The sequence below is a fragment of the Armigeres subalbatus genome, chromosome 2, assembly GCF_024139115.2.
Source record: "Armigeres subalbatus isolate Guangzhou_Male chromosome 2, GZ_Asu_2, whole genome shotgun sequence".
Lineage (NCBI taxonomy): Eukaryota > Metazoa > Arthropoda > Insecta > Diptera > Culicidae > Armigeres > Armigeres subalbatus.
Window position 1 is genome coordinate 405426138 of NC_085140.1, and position 15957 is coordinate 405442094.

The 15957-nt window shown below is 41.3% G+C and overlaps 1 protein-coding gene across 1 annotated transcript in view; it reads left to right on the forward strand.

Moving 5' to 3' along the window:
* Positions 1 to 15957, forward strand: part of LOC134213335 (neural-cadherin-like) — a 1323925-nt gene that overhangs the window by 420621 nt on the left and 887347 nt on the right. The gene's annotated exons all lie outside the window — the stretch shown is intronic.

Genomic DNA, 15957 nt, shown 5'->3' on the forward strand with positions numbered 1-15957 from the left:
CTTTCTCCGGAGAATATAGAAGAACTCCAACTCAACTGGGATTATTGGACTAGACAGAGACGTCAATATAACTTTTGGATAAATTGGTGGGTATATTTTGCAAAACCGAAACTCAAGTCGTTTTTCAGGTGGAAGACTAACCAAATGTACGCAGAACACAATCGTAGATATCAGTCGGTTTATGTGAAGCTCAGAGAGGCATACGATCAATACTATGGGAACGCAGCAATGTCAGTAACAATCAACCGTTTAAAAGGCAAGATGTTGAAACTACAACGTGAGTTCAGCTCACTTTTCATTCGCGTCAACGAAACATGTGTTTCAGGGGAGAGGCTTTCAACCTTTCAAATAGGATAATCGATAAGCTAGAGATAGACGGGTGTGGGACATTGGATCGTTCGGAAGATATTGAGCGTTGTATGTTTGATTACTTTAAAAACTTGTACAGTGAGGAAGTTCGGTATATTAACAATGAATGGACATGTGAACGAACGGTTCCATTAGTCAATGAAGCCAATCAAACGTGCATGACTGAAATTTCTACAGGAGAAATTTATTCGGCAATTAAATCGAGTACATCGCGGAAAGCAGCCGGCCCTGACGGGATAACTAAAGAATTTTATTTAAAAGCTTTCGATGTAATTCATCGACATTTAAATTTAGTGCTGAATGAAGCAATACATGGAAACATCCCAGAAAATTTTTTGGAAGTGCCCATAAAAAAGAAAGGAGCAAATATCGGACTAAAAGCTTTCAGACCTATATCCCTTCTGAACTTTGATTATAAAGTCCTTTCTAGGGTAATCAAAGGTCGATTAGAACTCATTCTAAAAGAGAGTGAAGTGCTGAGTCCATCACAAAAATGTTCAAATTTTGGCAAAAATATTTATCAGGCTACATTAGCAATCAAAGATAAAATCAAGATGAATACACAGCTAGGTGTTTCAATCTGCCCAATTTATGGGCGAGAAGAAGGCGGGGGTGAAAAATTCATTTTCGGTGCAAAACATAAACAAACCGGCTGGCTCTTCCATACTAAAATCCAAGATGGCTGAATCGTGAATTTGGCAGATTGGAACACCTAGTGGTGTATTCATCTTGGATAAAATTGTGCATCTGCGTGAGTCCAAAAAGAAAGGAAAACTTATTTCTTTCGACTTGGACCACGCTTTCGATAGGGTTAACCACCAATTCCTGTTCCAGACGATGACATCATCATCAATGGACGAGAAATTGCTTCAACTCTTCAGGGAAAAATCGTTTGAATTTTAATGGGATGGTCATTTCTACGGAAGATCGTTCAAATCTGTTGTGCAATAGTGCGTAAAATTAGATTTTTTTTTTTGAAAAGAAATTCTTTCGCAGGAGGATATTTTTCTACATTTGCTGAGTTAGTCAGTCTATGTTTTGAATAATCAAAACACGAATGTCAAAACTCGGACCGAATGTGCTTCATGAAGGTGAATGTTGTGTGCCTTGCTTTTGACATCCTCACAAATGGTGGTCCGAAACCGACCTATTTCATGCACGCAATTGCGCATAATTTCTATTGTTATTGCTGTTTGGATTAAATATATAAATTTTTCAGTCCAGGTATTTTTCCCAGTGGTAGCAATCATATGTATTAAAAATATGCCAAGCAATTCAGCATGATGATTATGATAGAATTAAAGCATTCTCTGCGGAATATAACTGATACTCCCCTCAGCTCAAAAAATAATTTTCTCTTTGACATTCTCTTGACTTGTTCTATAAAAATAAAACAAAAATCCCTCACGTACTTCCACGCTTCAATCTGCGAAGTTTTTTCAAGGTTCCGAAGTTAATGTCTCGCATTCCTTCTAAATCCCACTCATTGTTTGACAAAGAAAGCACGTGTCCTCGAATCGTCTTCCTCGGTGACTCTGACTGCTTCACAGCGTCAATCATTTCCGGAATATCCTCTCAAACGTATGGATCATCATCACGCACACACGCTCCCATGCGATTGCGAGTCAAATCTTTTGGGAAGCTTGCCAGAACTGGCACGACGTATATTCCATGACTCCAAGCTCCGCAAGCATAAACAACGAATTATTATGATTGTTCAGTTTCAGCAGCAGAGATCGAACACACCGACGTTGAGTCATACTTTCAACTTCCCACTTGAATAAATTTGAAATTTTCGCGGCTGTGTATTATTTTTTCCAGATTCCGACGTTGCCTCAAGGGACGTGCTGGCTCAGATAGGTGTGTACTTACCTTCCGACCCACCTACGATGTCTCTTTTACGTTTACCGTCAAATTGGTGAGTGATGTTGAACTGCTTCAAAGAGAATTTCCTCAACCAAGGCTGTCGCAGACAGCAGACATCCTGATGGAAAATGAAATTGCGGGGTGTTGACAATCGCACTCATTCGCGATGATTGATGATGATAATGGTGACAGTGCAGGAAAAAACCGACGAAAACAAGCAATTGTTTACTTTGTCCCACTTTATCGCATTACTTACACTCTTCTGCGGATTATGATGCGATTTAGAAATCGTTTGCCATCATGCCAAATTGCCAAATACGCTTCTTGTTTGCATATATTAAACCAAGAGGTGAGTGGTTTTGTAAATTTTTATTAAATTTTGTCATACAATATTGAAACAAAACAGAGAAAGCCACATATACTGTCTCTAAATTTCATCACAACTTATTAAAATTTTAGATTTGCCTTCTAAATTTGTTTTATGTTGAAATGGAATGATAAACTCACTAATTAATAGCCAACTTTTGATGAACAATGAAGATTAGTTTCTCATAAATTAAGGTGCCCTGAATTTAATACAATTTAGCAATCAATTCACTTCAACGAAATGAAATGTCTTCTAACATGACTTCTAGAGAAAAGTTGTAGTATTCTTAGAAATTTGTTTTATGGCAGCTATTATGTTTGTATAAAGATAGCACTTTCATCATTAGATGGATCACTCTGATCATTTGAATTCTTCACCAGGGCTCATTGTGCTATGCACCAATGCCTAAATTTAATTGTCAAGATAGACAAAGAGGACATTGAATACCGATGTTGTTGCGACGCAGAAAACCAGCTTGCGTAGCAACCCCCCGATAAAAAACAATCTCGTCTTTTTACCGTATGCAAAAAAGTTTTAATGGCAATTTGGAAACTGTAATGGAATTAAATGCCCTTTCCACTTGGGCTAATTATTCAAGTGCTTCATTTTTCCCACATTCACCGTGTCGTTGCCATCGTCGCCGTCGTCGAGGTAAAGCTGTTCACTGAATTTGAAGCCATCATAAAGTCCCATTACTGGTTGGTGTTTTGTCACTGGCTATCTTAATTGATTGCCGCCCAGTATGAATAGATTCCACCCGGTCCATTAAACCGAATCGCCCGGGTCCAATTAGTCCGCGGCCAGAATGCGTATACCATTAACGGGGCTTTTAGACGTTGTGGTACGGCCATTCATGTTACCTGATGGACACATTCGTTCTCGTTAAAATAAATCCGCCGTAATTTTTTTTCCGACGTTTTTGTTTTTTATTTCGTGGAAATCGAACGGAAGGAGAATTCAGTCAGACAAAGTAAAGGTTGTGGGGGATTTACGGTAGCCATAGGGAAGAATGGTTTGAAATTCACCCTCCAAGCTTTTCCGATGTTTTACCCACGAAGATAAAATCAAATATTGAAGAATGTAAATAAGAACCTACAACTGACGTAGACTTAAGCCTTAAGAGACACTAAAGAAGGACTAACTGTTGAGGTTTAAATATATATTTTTAAAGATTTCAAATTGGTGGAGTTAAATGAAATAGCATGAGAATAGTACAAAGTTCAAATTTCAGTAAAAACGGAGATATTTTTCTCATGACAGCTCGATAGTTGGTTGACTAAGCTCCGATTAAAATTAGTCAGAACCGCTGAATAATTGATTCAACGGTCCTTTCTGTCCACCTTCCTCATATACAGTTACCGCCAGCTTAGCTCACCGGAGCACCCTGTTTGCCAATTAACCTGCTTGTCAAATTAATCCAATGGAAGAGGGATCATTCTATGCGAGATTCCGGCTCAAGTAAATACGATGAGCCGTACGCTTCAGGCAACGAGCTAAGGATGCGGTTGTAGCATGGCTGCTGTGTAGCTGAAACATTTTTATGTTTGTTTGTTTTATCGATTCAGACCAGATAGCGTTTTTCGCAGAATGGTACTCCTCGGCAGATGGTTGATTTGGAAAAGGATCAGGAGATGAACACACCCGACGTTTTCCCAAGAAAAGCTACACTGATGGATGTTTATTTAGATTTGCTAGATAACGTAGGGTATCCTGTCACTCAAAGTGAGTCTGTTCAACTCTTTGTTATGGATATTGAATACTGAACTTGTTTTTATTACCTTCATCCTCGTTTTTACCAACTTTACAACGGAACATGACATGAGTTGCCAGTGAAAAGTTTTTAATTGATTACTTTCTCCCCATAAGGAAGCGGCGTGAACCCAGTTGTTATACTTTGAGTCAAAAATTGTAGCTCGAGGTGGAACTGAAACTTGAACGCAACACGCTTTTCCAATAATGTATCTGACGTGATAGAACTGAGCATGAGAAATCGTAGAAAACCTTTTAATCAAACTTAAAATGGCACTTTTTATCCAAATTATCATCATTCGTTAGATAATTTTGTCACATGATATGTGCTGTCCAGACTACGACCTATATCACGACTCACTTGACACATACTAACTTGATATCAATGTACGTACATTTAGTTTTTACTGGGACTAATGCATATGAAATCACACTTTAGGATTAGCTTTATCAAATGACACATTAGGTAAAGCTCAATCTGTTTTTTGATTACATTTTTGTTCAATCAACCCCCCCGTGATATTGAAGAGACCATCGACTCATGCAAATATTGAGATGACGAACCGATTTTTTGGGAAGCTGTTCGTGAGACAACCACAGTATTGTGTGTGCTACGATTTTTAAGACTTTGAGAAATTCTACGATAACTGTTACCTTTCGCTCAATCATATTGATTAAGAAGAACATCTATTACAAATCACCGACATAACGAAAAGTAATCGACCTGTATCCAACTCACTTGTCATAAGACGAGTTAATACAATCCCATTGAATTCCACCACTTAATTGTGTCTCGTACTTGACTCGACTTCCAACTATTAACTTGAGACTGGGAACACGACAAACAGCTAGATCTATCTGTTTGGTACCAGAGTTATTGCTTGAAATATTTTAAGCCACCCATTTAAACCAGAGCATAAATTGAACGTTATGACAGGTATGATTTGTTTACCTCCCACTGTTACTGACTAGTTTTCCATTATTCAGGCATCAATTGTATTCCAGTAGGTTTTTGTAGTTTCCTGTTTTCTCATTAAAGAAGTTTCATTACAATTGCGGTCGTTCAATGAACTGTGCGTTTTGTATCAAATGGCTAGTCAAGTGCTTGGTTGTTAAGGAATTTCCCGCTACCACCAGTGAATTTGGCATCGATCACCAATTACGATCCAAACAACACCCCCGTTAGTATATCTCCATGAGATCACGTTCAAGCCGCTGGAAACCCCGAAATCGTGCTCCTGTGTATGGTCGTCGCTTATTGGATCCCTCAGAAACCTTCGAACTATTGAATATCCGTAACCAGTTGCAAGAGGCTATCCTATCATCATCTCTATCTCTGTTCAAACTTTCAACGTTTGCGAAAGGCCGTGATTGATTTTCAGTATATGATTATTATCTATAGGTTTCTAGTGTCGTCCAAAAATCAAATAATCTTGTGGAGATGCGACTGAGTAACACAGGATGGCGATGATGACAGGATTTGCGAGCAAAGTTGTAGGATTCTCAGTCCGGAGATGGCGCGTTCGATTCTCGGTCTGGTCTACGATGTTTTAGGGTGGGATACATTCTTGACTCCCTGGGCATAGTGTATTAATTGTACTTGCCACACAAAATACATAATCATGCAATGGCGGGCATAGTAAGCTTTCAATTAATAACTGAGGAAATACTAATAGAATATAGTTGAAAGCTGGCCAAGTTCCAGTTGGAATGTAGAGCCATTGAAGAAAAAGAAGAATGATTTGATCTTGCAAATGTAATAAATTAGCTGACGCCTCCAATAATGTGAAGTGACAAGAAAATGTAAGCAAAACAAACCCCCGAAAATTATTAAATAATCGAAGTAGGTACTTATGCTCATAGTTTTGAGTGGGGTGGGACAATAATTTTCGGTCCATTGTCTAAATATGTGCAAACTACGCAATAACCCAGACAATATTTTTTAATATGGAATTATTCGATTTTTTGTGTTGATATCGAATCAAACAACATCGACACATGAAAGTTCCATTATATAATTATTATAACGAATAGTATTAGTGAAGAGTGTGGCTGGTTGGCCGAGTAGCTTTTGTGAAAAAAAACTATGCATTGTAGTGTTTTTGATGGGGTGTTAGGTCGCCCATGTATGGATGTAATTTCGGATATATTTGTGTTTTAGTTTGTGCAGAACCACGTTTTTTGCCATTTTGGTGGTAGTGAGTAAGTTTATGTTATGGAAAAGTCATATTTGTAACACGAATCAATATTCATCCGATTTCTAAAAATGTGGTGTGCTGGCACTGCTGGAAAGAGTATTCAAAGAGCATTAATGTTTTCAGAGTAACCTCACTTTTGTGTTTGTAAATTGTGATTGTTTTCGTGAACATCCAGTGGGGTAGGTTGGCCGAATTTTGTGTGGGCTGTTGTACGTGCCCAAATATTAGAAAATACTAAACACTACCCTTTTTCCACTTCTAAACATTGTCCACTGATTGATTTGATGTATTTCACATATTTTAACAAACTCGGCCAAAATTTTTCCGCCGCATTTGATTGTTTATGACTTTTTCCTTAATTTGTTCACATCGATGAAAAAAGTCACAGATGTGCCAAAAACGTATATTTATGACAGTGAAAATCGTTTTTCGTGAAGTCTATCCAGAATGAACCAACCAGCCCGGTCTCAAATATTATCCTTGAGCTTTCTCCTTGGTGGGTATCTTAATAATAAATCAAACAGGGTTTGCATTGTTATTAGCATTTCCCATTGAGCTGGCTCCAAATCTCTACTCGTATTAGGTACTAATTAATACAGAAAATTTAATTTATTAGTAATTATTGGAAACATGAACAATAAGGCACTGCATGAACAAATCTCTTTCAAATCTCTTCTATTTCGTACTTCATGAAATTTTGCATTTACTGGCCTTGTTGTTTTCTAATTTCTTTGCAGTGAGAAAGAGACAAAGCAGTCCGTGCAGTGCCCTATATAAACAGAACAGTAATTTTGGCCCAAAACCTAAACAATTATTATTTACAGTCGACTCTTTACATCTCGATGTTTTGTATCTCGACATTTCCCCCTATGTCGATAGTTTCCTCGGTCCCTTGAATCTACATACATTTGGGCATTCTGGCATTTTGAATAACCTCTCTATCTCGATAACTCTCTATCTCAATGTGATCTGATCATATTTTGTTCTGGATTCACTCTCATTATGTCGATATTTTCAAATTTTTAGGCTACTAGACCATCTTTAGACAATAACAAACGCATCAAAAACAAGAGATGACATTTGTTTTGTGATCGTTTTTCATAGCAATGAGCTTTTTTCGATCTAGTACCCATTTCAATTTTCCATCCATGCCTCGATCTCTCTCTATCTCGATGGTCCCTTCAATATCAAGATGTGGAGAGGTGACTGTAGGTACATTGCTACAACCAAAAAAATTTCGACTAAACATTGATTAAAAACGATATTAACAAATCAATTATTTATTTATATGGTTTAACAACAGCAAGCTTTTATCCTCGAAAGGGACGCCAATACAGACGGTGGTAGGTCATTTGGCATAAAGTCGTTTGACATAATGCCGTTTGATGTTTTCAATTCAAGCAGTTGCTCGCCTTAAGGCACGGAAATGTATGATTCCTTCTGTCAATGAATTTTTCATATGATGCATTTGCTCGGTAGAAGGAAAAAATGATATGATTCATCCTTTCAATTTAGGCATTTGCTCGGTTTGGGACAATAAGAGATATGATCTCTTCTTTCGGATGATGCATTTGCCCGGCAGAAGAAAAGAATGTATATGACTCCTTTCGAAGTAGCCTTTAGCCGGCTTAAGGCAAGGGGAGATATTAATGAGGCAGAAGCAGAAGGCAAGCGAGGATATGATTCCATCTTTCAATTCAGGAATTTGCTCGGTTTAAGGCAAGGGCAGAAATGATCCATTCTTTAAAATAATGCATTTGCCCGGCAGATAGCAAGAAAGAATGACTCCTTCTTTAAATTCAGGCATTTGCTTCGTTTAAGGCAAGGGGAGTAGCTAAAGCTGGATGGGAACGACTGGATAGGTTCTCTTTTACGAGGCATGCGTTTGCTCGGCAGAAGGCAAGAGAGGATATTATTGCTTCTTTTAATTCAGGCATTTGCTCGATTTAAGAGAAGGGAAGTTATGATCCCTTTTTTGGAAGAGTGCATTTGCCCAGCTTATGGTAAGCTAGGAAATGAAGCATATGATGCCGATGTCGGATAAGATCGACAAATAAAAGTGTCTTCATGTATGATCGAATGAAATTCCTTTTCATAAAATATTTTTCAGGACGCTTGAGCGAATGAAATTTCTTTTACTTTAAAGGAGAAATGTATAAACAAATAGTCAACATGAACGTTGACAGCTGTTCATTTATTAGCTTATAGGTTGTATCGACGTCATGAAGTGGTCGTATCATGGTTATATCTTGGTTCTCCAAACCACCAAGTCTGGAGGGGGTTTTATGAAGCATGTTTTATATGAGACTTGAAGTGTATTATAAAATCGTTGCTCCTGAACTGGAACGCATATCAGGTTTTAATGATTGCAATAAAACTGGGCCAACTGGCCGTGACATGGTTGTATAGCGGTCTACAAGAGGAGAACTGGGAAGTCTGCATGGGAGGTTTTGAGATTAGGTTCTGAAGTACGCTATAAAACTCTGATACAACCTCGATTGTTACTTGGGGTCTGTATATAGTACAAGTATCAAGGTTAAGAAGACTATCATTCTTCCATTTACTTCCACTATTCACTGAATAGTGGAAGTAAATGGAAGAATAATAGTCTTTTAACCTTGTAGCATTTCCCCTAAGACGCTCTAAAATAATTAAACAAGTATCAAGTTGTCAAAGTGCGGACAGGCAGACTTTGGGCATTGAGGGGACGATACATGCCCAAACCTATGCAGGTGTTTTCTGGATCGGCTCTAACGAGTTTAGCACTGCCCAAACGTTGACCGATTTGGCTGAAATTTTGTCCAGAGCATCAGGGCATCAAAAAGAACCGAATAAGAGGGCGGCCCATAAAAAAAATTGAAAAAGTGTTTTTGAGCCACCCTACCACACCCCTCCCCCCCCCCAAATCGGTAAAACTTATTAATTTTCAATAATGTACATTTTCAATCTCTAACAGCAATAAATATAAAATCAGAATCATGCGAAAAAATAATCGCCAAGCGATTATGTTTTGCGAATAATTTTCTGTATCAACCAAACGGGAACGATACCAATGCCATCGTATTTACCGTAGTCACAAAGTGATTGCACGAGCAACATTAGCATTGTTACGGTGTAATTCGTAGATTGGACACTAGTGGTCCTCATGTTTTACTTTTGAAATCCTTATCTAGAATGCTATCAGAAATCAAGAAGGGGAGTGATCCTTGATTCCAGTCTTAAACAAAAATTACAAAATCATGAGGATTACTACTCCTGGCCACGCCCATCTTCACCGTAACTAGGGAGAGGAAGGAAGTGTTGATGTAGTACTTACTTAACAAGAGGCCACCGACTTAGCGACACCCTCATAAGTACCACGGAGCTGGATAATGAGGAAGGTATTCGTTGGGTCAGGATTTGCCTGAGGCTGGCAATGTAACCGTGGTAGATCTTACCCCGTAACACACCACGTAAAGGTGTCTACCCAGCGTTACGGGTCCAAAAACAAAATGATTGCACGAGCAACAACTCATAAACAAGTCCCTTTGACTTATGTACGATTGAAATAAGTCATATTTAAGTTGCTGCAATCAAATCGGACCAAATTGTGCTACTTGGGTGGGCTCTGTAGTGAGGATTTCAATTCAACTTTCTTTTGAATATAATTTCATTCATTTGTGAGGCTTACGTCTAAACATATAATAGTGAATCAACAATTTGACGCCACCATACACAGTTCCATTCCAATCCTCGGTTGCGCCGCACGCACACCAAATCGATTTGGTCCGCCCACCTAGCTCACTGCGCTTCACACCTTCTTGTACCTGCCGGATCGGGAACGAACATCATCTTTATCGGGTTGCTGTCCGGCATTCATTCAACATGTCCTGCCCATCCAGGTTTAGCTACTTTTTGGATACTGGGTTCGCCATAGAGTTGTGCGAGCCTGTGGTTCATTCTTCGTCACCACTCACCGTCCTCTTGCACACCGCCAAAGTTGATCCGAAGCACGCGTATCTCGAATACCCAGAGTGCTGGCAAGTCCCCCTCGAGCATGGTATAAGCCTCATGTCTACAAAGGAGCACTGGTGGTCTTATGAATGTTTTGTATACCTATGATACATTTGTTGCAAGTATGGATCTTTTTTGACCGCAGTTTCTTCTGGAGCCCGTAGTAGGCCCTACTTCCACAGATGATGTGCCTTTGTTTTTCACGACCAACATTATTATCAGCCATTAATAAAGATCAAAGGTAGATAAATTCCTCGGTAGATAAATTCCTCGACCACCTCGAAGGTATCCCCGTCTATCGCAACACTGCTTCCCAGGCGGGCCCTAGACGATTGATTTTCCGCTGTAATCAATATAATTAAAAATTTAATTTCGCCATATTAGTTTCCATGTTTCAGCTTGTGCTAAATTAGTTTTCATCCAAACAAGCTCAAATTTTCGGAGAACACTTACAACATGATGCAGAATCAAATGGGCAAAATCGTTCTTTGAACCCCCCCTTTGTACAGTTGGGCACTAATTTCATTAGTTTTATAATGTATTACTCAGGTATTTAATTTGTATCGGTAAGCCTATTTAACTGTGGTAATTAAAAAGTGGGGGCCCTCCTTAGCCGTGCGGTAAGATGCGCGGCTACAAAGCAAGACCACGCTGAGGGTGGCTGGGTTCGATTCCCGGTGCCGGTCTAGGCAATTTTCGGTTTGGAAATTGTCTCGACTTCCCTGGGCATAAAAGTATCATCGTGTAAGCCTCATGATATTTTTTTAATTTTTTTTTATTCAGACTAAGGCCGAAGTGGCCTGTGCGGTATATAAGAGTCTTCTCCATTCGGCTCGGTCCATGGCTACACGTCGCCAACCACGCAGTCTACGGAGGGTTCGCAAGTCATCTTCCACCTGATCGATCCACCTTGCTCGCTGCGCACCTCGCCTTCTTGTGCCCGTCGGTTGTCGAGAACCATTTTCACCGGGTTACTGTCCGACATTCTGGCTACGTGCCCGGCCCATCGCAGTCGTCCGATTTTCGCGGTGTGAACGATGGATGGTTCTCCCAACAGCTGATGCAATTCGTGGTTCATTCGCCTCCTCCACGTACCGTCCGCCATCTGCACCCCACCATAGATGGTACGCAGCACTTTCCTTTCGAAAACTCCAAGTGCGCGTTGGTCCTCCACGAGCATCGTCCAGGTCTCGTGTCCGTAGAGGACTACCGGTCTAATTAGCGTTTTGTAGATTGTCAGTTTGGTACGGCGGCGAACTCTATTCGATCGGAGCGTCTTGCGGAGTCCAAAGTACGTACGATTTCCAGCCACTATACGTCTCCGAATTTCTCTGCTGGTGTCATTTTCGGCAGTCACCAGTGAGCCCAAGTACACAAATTCTTCTACCACCTCGATTTCGTCACCACCGATGCAAACTCGCGGTGGGTGGCTCACATTGTCTTCTCTTGATCCTCTTCCTATCATGTACTTCGTCTTCGACGTGTTGATGACTAGTCCGATCCGCTTAGCTTCAGTCTGATGTAGGCTTCCTCCATCTTCTCAAAGTTACGTGCCATAATATCTATGTCGTCGGCGAAACCAAATAGCTGGACGGACTTATTGAAAATTGTACCACTCGTGTTAATCCCTGCTCTTCGTATTACACCTTCCAAAGCGATGTTGAATAGCAAACACGAAAGACCATCACCTTGCCGTAACCCTCTGCGGGTTTCGAAGGGACTCGAGAATGCCCCTGAAACTCGAACTACGCACATCACCCGATCCATCGTCGCTTTGATCAACCGTGTCAGTTTATCCGGAAAACCGTGTTCGTGCATTAGCTGCCATAGCTGGTCTCGATCGATTGTATCATATGCGGCTTTGAAGTCGATGAATAGATGATGTGTGGGCACGTTGTATTCGCGGCATTTCTGCAGTACTTGGCGAATGGCAAACACCTGGTCCGTGGTGGAGCGTTCGCCCATAAAACCCGCCTGGTACTGCCCCACGAACTCCCTTGCAGTTGGTGCTAGTCGACGGCATAAAATTTGGGAGAGTACCTTGTAGGCGGCGTTCAGCAATGTGATTGCGCGGTAGTTGCTACAATCCAGCTTATCGCCCTTTTGTAGATGGGACACACGACACCTTCCATCCACTCCTGCGGCAAAACTTCCTCCTCCCAAATCTTGGTAATGACCCAGTGCAGCGCTCTAGCCAGTGCCTCACCACCGTGTTTAAATAACTCTCCTGGTAGTTGGTCAACCCCAGGGGCTTTGTTGTTCTTGAGCCGGCCGATCTCCTCCTGGATTTCCTGGAGATCCGGAGCCGGTAGAATTATGTCCTGCACGCGTTCTCCCAGGTCCATCACCATACCGCCATCTTCGTCTGCCACATCGCCATTCAGGTGTTCTTCGTAGTGCTGCCGCCACCTTTGGATCACCTCACGCTCGTTCGTAAGAAGGTTCCCGTTTATGTCCTTACACATATCGGGCTGTAGCACGTGGCCCTTACGTGAACGGTTTAACTTCTCATAGAACTTTCGTGTGTTATTAGCGCGGTACAGTTGCTCCGTTTCTTCACGGTCTCGATCTTCCTGCTGGCGCTTTTTCCTCCGGAAAATCGAGTTTTGTCTGTTCCGCGCCTGTTTATATCGTGCCTCGTTCGCCCTCGTGCGGTGTTGCAGCAATCTCGCCCATGCTGCATTCTTCTCTTCCACTAACTGCTCACATTCGCCGTCATACCAGTCGTTTCTCTGATCCGGGGGCACCGTGCCAAGTGCAGCGGTTGCGGTGCTACCAATAGCGGATCGAATATCTCTCCAGCCATCTTCAAGAGACGCTGCGCCTAGCTGCTCTTCCGTTGGAAGTGCCACTTCCAGCTGCTGCGCGTATTCTTGGGCTAGTCTACCGTCTTGTAGCCGCCCAATGTTAAGCCGCGGCGTCCGACTTCGACGCGTGTTGTACACCGTCGAGAGTTTTGAGCGCAGGCATACTGCAACGAGGTAGTGGTCGGATTCAATATTCGCACTGCGGTAAGTGCGGACGTTCGTGATGTCGGAGAAGAATTTACCGTCGATTAGAACGTGGTCGATTTGGTTTTCCGTTTCTTGGTTAGGTGATCTCCATGTGGCCTTGTGGATATTTTTGCGGGGAAAGAAGGTGCTTCGGACTACCATTCCGCGGGAGGCTGCGAAGTTTATGCATCGTTGGCCGTTGTCATTCGATACGGTGTGCAGACTATCCGGTCCGATGACCGGTCTATACATTTCCTCCTTCCTACCTGTGCGTTCATGTCACCGATGACGATTTTAACGTCCCGCAGTGGGCATCCATCGTATGTCTGCTCCAGCTGTGCGTAGAACGCTTCTTTCTCGTCGTCGGGTCTCCCTTCGTGTGGGCAGTGCACGTTGATGATGCTATAGTTGAAGAAACGGCCTTTAATCCTCAGCTTGCACATCCTTGCGTTGATTGGCTGCCACCCAATCACGCGTTGGCGCATTTTATCCAGCACTATGAAGCCGGTTCCCAGCTCGTTGGTGGTGCCACAGCTTTGGTAGAAGGTAGCCGCTCGATGCCCGCTTTTCCACACTTTCTGTCCTGTCCAGCAAATCTCCTGCAGCGCCACGACGTCGAAGTTGCGGGGATGTAATTCATCGTAGATCATCCTGTCGCAACCTGCGAAACCTAGCGACTTGCAATTCCATGTTCCAAGCTTCCAATCGTGATCCTGTATTCGTCGCCTAGGTCTTTGCCGATTATATCGAGTCGCATTATCTCTTATATTGTTCGTAATGATTGGTTTTCTAGGCGGCTTATTGGGCCTGCGCAAACCTCCTGTCTCGTCGGAGGGCCATCGTGCCAGGGCTGTTTAGCGTCCCACCTAACACCAGGACTTGGGCTTGTGCGCTTTGAGCGGCACACGGTCGCTTTGGTGGAGCCTACTTGCGGATACATGCAGCTTTTTATAGAGGTTTAACAGGGCCCACTGTCAAACCCCACCACATCCTAGGCAAGCCCCACAACTCGCAGATGGCCTGGGGAGGGATCGTCAAGCCCTTGGACATAGTCCCTGCTGCCCGCAAAGCCTCATGATATACGAATGCAGAAATGGTAACATGGCTTAGAAACCTCGCTGTTTTTTTTTTTTTTTTTTTTTTTTTTTTTTTGGCTAATTTTATTTGCTAATTATCTAATACATGCATTCATCTCTTAGACTAGGTGTTCCGTGTTTTCTTAACACTATCATCCTTATTTGCTATGTTACGCTTTTAGTTATTATTAAGACATTTCAATTGCCTCTGGCAGTTAGAATTTTTTCCTCTGGTTGAATTGAACCATGTAGGAATTACAATGTTTTCAACTTAAATTAAACTTAACCTATTTTATACTAAGGGTACAAGGAGTTAATCGTTGCAATAGAAGATTGCAACGATTTTTGTCTAAAATTGGAAATAATTTTGTTGGACATTTGTTGCAATGTCTCAATATTAGAAATTCTATGAAGTTCATTGGTACTATACCACGGAGGCAACTTCAGAATCATTTTCAAAATTTTATTTTGAATCCTCTGGAGTGCCTTCTTTCTGGTATTGCAGCAACTAGCCCATATTGGCACAGCATACAACATGGCAGGTCTAAAAATTTGTTTGTAAATCAAAAGTTTGTTCTTAAGACAAAGTTTTGATTTTCTGTTTATGAGTGGATATAGGCACTTAATATATTTGTTACATTTGGCTTGAAGGCCTTCAATGTGATTTTTAAAAGTTAATTTTGATCTAGCAGAAGTCCTAAATATTTAGCTTCATAAGACCAATTAATTGGAACCCCATTCATAGTGACAATATGTCTGCTAGAAGGTTTCAAATAAGAAGCTCTCGGCTTATGTGGGAAAATTATAAGCTGAGTTTTGGAAGCATTCGGGGAAATTTTCCATTTTTGCAAGTAAGTGGAGAAAATATCCAAACTTTTTTGCAATCTACTACAAATGACACGAAGGCTTCGCCCTTTGGCTGAAAGGCCCGTGTCATCTGCAAACAAAGATTTTTGACACCCTGGTGGTAAATCAGGTAAGTCAGAAGTAAAAATGTTATACAATATGGGCCCCAGTATGCTGCCTTGGGGGACACTAGCCCTTACAGGTAATCTATCAGATTTAGTATTCTGATAGTTTACCTGCAGTGAGCGATCTGATAAATAATTTTGGATCAGTTTAATGATGTACAGAGGAAAATTAAAATTCATCAATTTTACAATCAAACCTTCATGCCAAACACTGTCAAATGCTTTCTCTATATCAAGAAGAGCAACTCCAGTCGAATATCCTTCAGATTTGTTGAGCCGAATTAAGTTCGTAACTCTTAATAACTGATGAGTGGTTGAATGCCCATGGCGAAAACCAAATTGCTCATCAGCAAAAATAGAATTGTCATTAATATG